The sequence below is a fragment of the Podarcis filfolensis genome (assembly GCF_964270895.1).
Source record: "Podarcis filfolensis genome assembly, chromosome: 6".
NCBI lineage: Eukaryota > Metazoa > Chordata > Lepidosauria > Squamata > Lacertidae > Podarcis > Podarcis filfolensis.
Genome location: NC_139609.1, coordinates 38,543,643 through 38,553,516, shown reverse-complemented (window position 1 = coordinate 38,553,516; position 9,874 = coordinate 38,543,643). Strand labels below are relative to the sequence as shown.

Below are 9,874 nucleotides of genomic sequence, written 5' to 3'. Positions count from 1 at the left end.
ATGGCATGCATATTTATGGTATGATAAAGCTAAGATAAATAAGGCCTTCAAGAACCATATTGTCAGAAAATCAGTTTTTAATGTCTGGACAAAATATAAAGACTTACTGGAGAATAAAACTCCGAGGTGGCTGTCACCCCTGGAGGCTAAGGCTCGGAAAAGAGCCAATATGGAGGCCAATTGGCCAAAATATTGGGAGATAATAGAAAAGGATGGTGACAACTGGAAATTGCAGAGTTTAGAAAAGATGAGAGACAAAGTGCGAGACTGGTTACACTATGCTCAGATTAAAGAAGTGTTTAAAAACGACAAAAAGTTAGGATTCCAAGTGGAAAAGTCAAAGTTAGAAACTGAACTGTTAGAACCTAAGACTAAGGTACTTTCAAGAATGTATAACTTGCTGCTGAAATGGAACACACATGACGAAATGGTAAAATCAACAATGATAAAATGGGCGCAGGATATTGGGTATAATATTATGTTTGAAGATTGGGAAAGGTTGTGGACCTCTGGGCTGAACTTCACTGCATGTAATGCGTTGAAGGAAAATGTGATGAAAATGATGTATAGATGGTACATGACCCCTGTCAAACTGGCTAAAATATACCATTCGTCTGATAGCAAATGTTGGAAGTGTAAGGAAAATGAAGGAACATTTTTTCACCTCTGGTGGACCTGCCCTAGAGTGAAGGCCTTTTGGGAGAAAATATATAATGAATTAAAAAAGGTGTTTAAATACACCTTTACTAAGAAAGCAGAGGCCTTTCTCCTGGGTATTGTCGGCCAGAGTGTGTTAAAAGAGGACAGAACATTCTTTTTGTACGCAACAACAGCAGCAAGAATATTAATTGCCAAGAATTGGAAAACTCAGGAGCTACCCACTGTGGAAGAATGGCAGATGCAACTGATGGACTATATGCAACTAGCCGAGATGACCGGCAGAATTCGAGACCAGGGAGAAGAAAGGATGGAAGAAGACTGGAGGAAATTTAAGACTTATTTACAAAAATATTGTAATCTGGCTGAGTGCTGAATAGGATGCCAGTGCAGACAATTGTCTACCATTAAAATAGATTTAAAGTCGAATTATATGTCAAACCAAATTAAGATTATTAATTAAGATGAATTAAATGATAATTTGCTTGAAAATAATTTAATAATGATGTAAGTGTATGCGGGAGGTGTGGGGGAGTCCCATGTAACAATTGAAAGATGTTAAATGGACAACGATAAGTGCTTATTTGATATATGTTTTATTTGAAAACTTTAATAAATATATTATAAAAAAAAAAAAATATAGGAAATTTATGGAATAATACACACCGTGGCATCCTTTCTGAAGTGATAAATCTTATACTGGACACCCTGAACTAAACCCAGTTTAGCTGGCATATATGCAACCAAATGTGTAACCAAATGGCAGAATAGCATGGATTGCACAAATCAGTTAATGTTTTTGTGTATTTATATATTATTGCTATTCATGTTCTGCTTTTCTGTCCCACAGTGGGTCTCAAGAGATAATGAGTTGGTCAGCTGGGGGAAATAAGCCACAGACAAAGGGGGAGGTAAGGATTGACTCAGTCTTGCCATAAAACATTATGGCACCAGAGTTGGTGAGAACTAAAAATTGCCAGCTCCCATCTCTATGTCAAACAACAACAACAAGCCAACTGTATGGATCCAGAGCAGGGGACATTTTGCATTTGAGCTACAAGGTTGAATTTGGTCCCTGGTTCCCAGCTCATCATCAGACAAACATCAGGTGTTGTCTAACATCTTCACTGTTAAAATAAGAACACACACACACACACACAGAGAGAGAGAGAGAGAGAGAGAGAGAGAGAGAGAGAAATGTTTGGACAGGGTAGATTTTCTAGACAAGGGAAGGGCAAAACTGAGCAGCAGGGGAATTGTTTAGCAGTGTTCTGTAAAATTTATTCCTTTTCCTGCAAATGACACCTACTGGCACTGGCAGAAACTCAACAGATGCAAAAGGGTTGTGTGAGTTTGTGTAGTGCAAGAGCATTTTACCAAGCAGAAAAGGAAGACAGCAATGCTTGTGGTATAAGGTGTGAGGAATGCGGTACTAGGATTTAGACGTATACACCTCCACCCTGCCCTCCCACCTCAGGCCTTGGGCCAAGCTTAGGAATCCTACAGCTCTGTCGAAATCGGCCTCCCAGATTCTGGTGCCCTTTGGACATTTAATCGGCCCCAACTCAAATTGTTCCAGGCCGCCTGCCACGCTGGCTGGTACTAATAGGAGCTTAAGTCCAACATCATCTGAAGGGCGCCAGCTTGACGAAGGCCGCTCTGCGGAGATGCTAAACCCGAGTAATCCACATCTTTTCTAGGACAGCGTAGCAAAGCAAACGGGAGTCTGTTCTAGTCTCCTCTCTCCCTCGTTTTTTCCACCTATGTTCCATAGACTTCGCCTCAGCTGCACGACACGTGCAGAAACACGCGTCCTTTTCGTTTTGTTTTCTCGCCTCTGCGTTTCGGCTTGGCCCGCTCTCTCCAGCGCGGCTGCACCGCTTGCAGGCGGGTGGTCCGTCTGTTCTCCCGCCAGGGCGTTGCAGAGCCGGCCTGGGCCCTTGCTGATGCCAAGCGCAGCGAGAAGACGATGCGCCCTAGGACCCGGCAGCTGCATGGAGCCAGAAGAGGAAGAGGCCGGGCGGAGCCTCGCAGCCCTCCGTGCTGCGTGTACGCCGAGACGTCACTGCTGGAAAGTGGAAGGTGGGCGGAGGAGGCGGGGAGAGAGGGCTTTACCGAAAGTGGACCGCGCTTGGCGGGGTTTGGATGTGATATCCTGGAATTCCCATCAAGTATTGATTTAGTTGTGAGATGAATAGATCAGGTTTCATGCGTGCCACTAACTTTGTCGTGTCTCCCCGCTTGCCTCGAGTCCTTTGCTGGTTTTCAGAGTGGGGATCAATCCTGCGCTTGCTAACCTTTCGCGAGGACCTGAGCCCTGCCGTCTTCTCGCCGCCGGAGGGGAGGGGTGTGCGCGCGCGGTGCGGGAACGAGCATTACTCACGGCTCTTCCTGGAAAGTCAAGGTTGGAGCAGTAACGATGGCCGAAAAGAGCTACAATAAATCGCACCATTGCAGATGGAAATCGTTTTCAGAAAGCTGCGTGCTGCTCGTGCAAGCAAGGTTGCTGCGGTTATTGTAGAGTCCACAACAACAACACCTTCATTAAAATGCCAGCCTTTACTACTTTTTTTTTAAACATTTATTCCGCATTTGCTCTTACCACGGAAAATCCACACACCAGACCATCATTCAAAGCTTATCATCCTTCTCTCCCCTCCCCCCACGGAACTGTAGTTAACCTTCCACACAGAGCTAAACACTCAGCAGTCTTAAAAACAACAACAACAAACAGTCCCCGGATTCTCTGGAGGGAGGGAATGTGCTTTAAGGGTAGGGTGTATGCCAAGTATTTATTTATTTCATAACATTCACAAAGGGCTTGATTTTAGAAAAAAAAAGCGGTTTACAAAAGTAAAAAATAACACACATCTGCCGCCACTGCTAGTGTGGAAGCTCATTAGTGTAGGTTTTCGGGTGGGACGTGGGACTATGGGTATCCAGTTTGTGATGTTTCAGTGGGTGTCCTCTAACAGCACACCATGACTTCAATTTGCTCCTCGTTTCAGCTCTGCCTAGCTATTTTGTTTCCTGTGACCCTTTCCAACTGAGCTGTCCCTCAAGCATATTTGCTTATTTTTTACTGATTGCCTCTTGCTGAAGTCGTATTTGAATTTCAACAACCCGGTTATAGAGTTCATATGGGGGGTTACCTCAGAGGCTGTGATCACAGTACACGCACTGAGATATATTCTTGCACAAGAATGCAATATACTTTTTATTTATTTTTATCTAATGGAAATGGATATTGCTCATCCCTGCAGAAAAAGCCATGGAGCCAAGCAACAATTTCCCCATGCTAATTTCTGGTAGCAAGCATGCAGGTAGGAGCAGAACCACCTCCCGCTTCCCCCAGTCACTCTAGAATAACACCATGGTCAATAGTGCCCAAAGCCATTGAGAGGTCAAAAGGAACCAAGGTGGTTTCATTTCCACCATCTGTCCCCAAGAGAGGTCATCAATCAGGTTGACCAAGGCTGTTGTGGTGCCAAAACTGAGTGAAACAAAGCTGGAACAGATCAACACAAGCTTAATACCTTATACATTATGTTCCAAGTACCATCGATAGCCAGCTTTCTCCCTTTGAGATTACAGTGGGGATCATATAAGACTCCAAAGGTTCTGCACCTGCATAGAACTGGGAATTACCTATTATTAGTGTATAACTAATGTCTTTTGGGATTACTTGTTTTTCCATTATTCAAGCCTTTCCTGTTACGTTTCCCTCTGTAATAATGAAGCCAGACATAAGTTTTGTTTTGACATAGGATGCATTCCAATGTGGGGGTTATCACATTAGTTTTTCTGATTACAATGTTGGTGCTTCTGCCCTGATTTCCAGTGTTCCTTTTACACTGCTTTACCTGCTGTGTTGTGGAATTGTGAATTTTTTAAATTGATGTGCTCCCATGTCATGCTAAGTTCCATCCACATCACTGGCTGGCGTGTGACACAGCAGAGGATGTCATTGGACATGTTACCAACCACTACACGCCCTTTATGCACATGTGTGCTTCTGTTCCCCCATGAGTTGCCTATGGAAATGTTGGGAAAGCACAGTATGCCAGGATATCACCCCAAATTTTGTCCCACATTTTTTCTAGGTTAATGGGGCTGAAAATGGTTTCCCCCCCCCCAGAAGCAATTAACACAGAGATGAGTGCTAAACTTCTACTTGATTCTGCTAGATTTCCAGAAGCAGCTCAAGTGTACTTTCAGTTTGATGCATATGTGTATTTTCCAGTATATAGTAATTAAAGCTGGGAATACCATAGCATTAGCTAAAGTGAACCCTGAAGGTATGAAAAAGTGCCAAACCTGATATTGCCTCCTGACAAAATCAGGTGTGGAAAGGCTGCCTAGTAAGCAACAATGGGGAGAAAGTTTTATAAGCTCTTGCTTAAGATATACTTACTACAATGATGTCTGAAGGTGAGCAGCATAGCCTCAGATGGTACAAACAGTAGTATCTGGAAATTGGGGCAAGAAGCAACAAAGAGTCATAAGCACCTTATAGGATAAAAAAATTACACTGGCATAGCTTCTGTGGACTGCAGTCCATTCATCAGGTGCTCTGGATAGCACCCACGAGACTTTTTGCCATAAAATATGGTTAGTCTTTAAGGTGCCATAAGATTATTTTTACTGCAACAGGGCAACATAGCTCAAATGCTACCTTGTAGGGAAACTGGAGCTAGGTTGTTCCTTTGCCATAAGCTTCCCTTTGCTACAGAGGGAAATGATTTCCTGCTTCTCATCAGTAAACTTTATGCTTGGTCTTTAATTCCAATATGGAAACAGATGATTGTTTGCTTTTCCTAGAGAGCTGAAGGCTGTTTTAAAAAGATTGCTGCTTGTCAATTGTACATACCTCATTTGCGTTGCTAGCAAACTGGCTTTGCAGGGTTTAGTATTGTTGCAAAACCTGACTGAACCTAGTTGGCAATGTGTGTGGGAGGGGATCAATGTTTCGTTATAAGATTGGTGTGTGTATTTGTCAGACTAGGTGCCAGACCCCTCTAATCCCTGGATCAAGCAAGTGTTGAAATCTAATCAAGACAGGCTAGCTTCCTGAACCCCTGGATCCACCAAGTGTTAAAATTAATAGCCAGGCTAGCCTCCGGGTGAGGTATAAGGAGAACAAAGGAAAGGGCTCTGTGGAAGACAGCAAATGAGCAGGGCCCATCCTTCAAACTGCACCTAGTAAGAAGGGCAAAAACTAGAGTTGGGAGTTAAAAGTTTGTAGTGATATGACCTAGAAGTAAAGCAGCAAGCTAGAGAAAAAAAATCAGAGCAACATTTGAATCCAAGGCTATGGCTATGGGAAAAACAGTACTCTTTGGGGTGTTGATGCTGTGAACTCCTCCATCATAGGCTCAGGTTGTATATATGTGTAAATAAACCATATATCCTAAAGACAGCACAGTCTCCTCTGTATGTCATCCTCAAACACCTGTCAAAGCCCACACCTAAAATGGCCAGGGCCCCCGATGCCATTGCTGCTGCTCTTGCCATTTCTTACTGGCTCTCCGCTTGTGACCAAAGCAGAGAGAAAAAGAAAGAGTGTCATGCCATCAAGCTATGGGAGGGTAACTGCTGCCTCTTACTCCCTTATCTGGCCTTTCCTCTCTGAGAAATGGTGGGGATTGGGCTCAGCATGAGCAAGCAAATGATTGGAGGAAGAGAGTGGCTAAAAGACATCCACTTCCAAAACAAGAACAACACATAGCTTCCTTCTGTATTCTTGCATTATTTCAAAGCTCCAAGTCATGTGGAAATGAAACCACCAGGGTTGAATTGAGTTTGATTTTTCTTTTCTTTTCAACTAGATCATTTTTATATATTTCAAAAAGGAACAACAGAACACAGGGCAATGTTGCTGTTGTTGCTGTTGCTGTTTAGAACATAAGCTATGCCCTGACTTTGAACTTCAAAACTGGTCCCTGGCAAGAAGTTAGTTTGTTGAGTGGGCAGATTACAGTACTGCAGAAATGTATAATTTGGTATGTTGGAGGTTTAAATTATTTGCATTTGGGGCAAATTTTGTAACCATGGGAAAGCCCTGGTTTTGCACCCAAAATATCCCACATTTAATCCCTGCCATCTCCAGTTTGGACTAGAAAAGGCTCTTGCCCAAAACCTGCAAAGAACCACAGCCAGCCAGGGCACACAGTACTGAAAACCAGTGCTCTGACTCAGTAGAAGGCAGCTGCATTGTTCCTTATTCTCACCTGGCTTTCTCTCCCCAAAAAACAAGAAATTCTACTTTTCATGTTGACTGTTTGTTCCTTTAAAAAGTCACATTAGATGGTTAAAAAAAAAAGAAGATGATACCTAGCTGTATCATCTTTTAATCTGTTTCTAGTTGCATACTATATCTGGCCAGGGAAAACATGGCAGTTTGCCTGTCTTTATTTACCTGGTAAATGAATAATTCCCCTTTTCACCTTTTGGATGAGTCTGCAAATATAGGTATACATATCTATACAACTGCACAGAAGACAACTCTGCACTAGCATGCAATTGTTGTTTCCTAAGGGCAACACACCTGAGTTTATGCTATTATTATTATTATTATCATCATCATCATGACCTTCCTCCACTGTCAAAGACTGTTAACTTCTGAATACCAGTTTATGGGAATCACAGGTCATGAGAGTGGTGCTGCACTGAAGTCCAGCTTGCAGGCTTCCTGTAAGCATCTGGTCAGCCACTGTGAGAACAGGATGCTAGGCTAGACAGGCCATTGGCCTGATTCAGCAGGCTTGACTGTTGTTGTTGTTGTTGTTGTTGTTGTTGTTGGGCACTTTTATCCTACTGAAAAGGGCTCCAATGGCAGGGCTGATTCCATATATAAAGTTATATGGAATTACAAATGTAAAAAAAGTAAAGACCAGTGCTGTGGTTTGGAATGTAGCTGAAGACAGTATCTATGTAGGGAAAGAACTCTGTGGACCTTGGGCATGATAAGACTTGCGTTGCAACTCCTGGCCCTTGGCTGTTTAGCAAGAGAGTCTTTTCATCCCTGGGTGGATTCTGAACCTTATCCAGGAGGGCTGTATCTGTTGTGTCATATGAGATCAACTTATTACAGATAGCCTGTGTAGGTAATAGCAGATGAAATTGCAGCCACAGGCAGGGTTAGGAAAAGCATGAGGCATAACCAAAACCCAGGCAGAACACTTACTGTTGCCCACACGATAAGCAAACACCCCTGTGGCATGCCCATTGTATGTTTCCAGCCTAATTCTTTTGCTTTGTCTGCTCCCTTTTGGAATTACTTGGGAAGAGGGGGAGAAAATTAAGTCTCCAACTGAGAAGTAACCAACAGGCATGGTTACATTGGCTGTTAATTTTTACCTTCCTTTTGTTAGCTCAGGAAGAGACAAAACCTTTAACTAAGACTATAATCTCTTAATCCTAGCTTTGATAAGACAGGAAAATGGGATTCTTAGTATTTGCTCTCCTTTTAATCATTAAAGCCCCATCTTAGTCATAAAATGGTTGTTTTTTGCTTTTGGGGTCCCAAAAGAGACCTGATTTCCTTTACATGTGACTGTTCCTCCCTGCCTCACCTCGTCTGTCACTTTCTGTTGCTGAACAGGTGCCCTCATCTCAACCACAAAAAAACCACTCCTTGTAGACATATGGAAAGTTATTAGCCCTTCCCCCTTCTCTCTCTCTCTCTCTCTCTCTCTCTCTCTCTCTCTCTCTCAAAACCAAACCCCCACTCTCTCATATATTCTGCTTTCAAACTCAATCAGGTCCCATTTCTTTGGGAAACCTGATCTCTTTCTTACCCTTTTACTCTCAGATCATTCTTTAAGGGCGTGTTCACATTACTGTCCTAGAGCATAGTTACACCCTGCCTGTTGTGTGTGCACTCTCCATCTTCCACTTAGTGTAGAAGCACAAGGAGGGTGCTTGAGGGAATCATAAGGGGATACGTGTGGGAGATTTGCTATCAAACCTAACAATGCCAGTCAGTATGTGAAGGGGTTAAGGACCACGGAGTTCTAAATTTATAGAGTAGGCTTACTGATGTCCCACCCCCTCTTCTCCCGAGAGGTTAAAAGTAAGGCATGTAAGGTGGTGGGGAACACTCAGAGACAGGGATTGGTGGTAGGATGGTGATGGGTGGTTAGAGGGAGAAGCGGGAGCAGACTGGGAGGAGGAGGTGTCAGAAGCTGAAGAGGTAACAGGGTTTAGTGAGCAGGAAGTGGCTGTGGCAGAGAACAGTTCAGAATCCGAGGCAGAGAGGAGTGGAGGCTGGAAAGAAGGGCAGATCAAGAGGCAGAGATCAGGCAGGCTGCTGAAGACGCCAGGGAGTCTCCCCCTCCTGCTGTGACCAGCTCCTCTCCCCCCTGAACTCCCAGAACCAGACAAGGAATGAAGAGTGCTGAGCAAAGAAGGACAAGGCGAACAAACCTCAGGTTGCTGGGAAGGACCCAGGAGAGCAGTCATGGAGAGTGGTGGGAAGGACGGAACCTTCAGTCCTGGCAACTGCTCCGCTGGGGCAAGACCTACTGGGAAAAATTGCTCTGATCACTTGGCATGAGGTGTCTTGGTTTCTTTGAATAAAGAGTTAACTATTGTTGACCTGCTCCTGACTGTCATAGTCTCACTACTGAGCAACAATGTGCAGAGCTCAGTGGAGTGGGAAACCAGCCAACCAAAAGAATCTCTGAGGTGTACAGTGGTACCTCCAGTTGTGGACGGGATCCGTTCTGGATCTCTGGTCAGATCCCAAGGTTTCCACATCCGGAGGGACAGATTCTGCGCATGCACACGCGGCAGTAGAGCACTTCTGCACATGTGCATGCAGCAAAAACCCAGAAATATACTTCCGGGTTCACCGCTTACATATCCCAAAGTTTACGTAACCGGAGTGATATGTAAGCGGAGGTACGACTGTACTTGCCTGGAGGCAGAAGTCAGGTCCAGTCTTAGGTTTGGGTGAACAGCAATCCATGTGGTCAGTTGGTCCAGGGGTCAGGAAATCCAATGATCATGGGGTCAAGGGTCAAGGCCTAAGACGAGCAGGAAGCAGCAAGGTAGGGCCAGGAACTTCCAGTGTTGTTACCCGCATCTGACTGCTGCTGGAAGCTTTGTTTAAGAAGGCTGAAGCCAGCAGATTATCAGTGCTTTCTCTGTGTCCTTGAAGGCTGATCAGCTGCAGGTGGAGTCACTCCACCTTCTCCCCCTTCAGGCTACTGTT

General features: G+C 44.2%; 1 long non-coding RNA gene across 1 annotated transcript; it reads right to left on the bottom strand.

Moving 5' to 3' along the window:
• Nucleotides 1–1,290: 1,290 nt before the first annotated feature.
• LOC310765775 lies at nucleotides 1,291–2,317 on the bottom strand. The gene is made up of 2 exons (XR_014549797.1): nucleotides 2,130–2,317; nucleotides 1,291–1,784 (listed from the first exon to the last, which is right to left on the bottom strand). It is a non-coding gene; the product is annotated as an uncharacterized lncRNA (long non-coding RNA).
• Nucleotides 2,318–9,874: the final 7,557 nt, after the last annotated feature.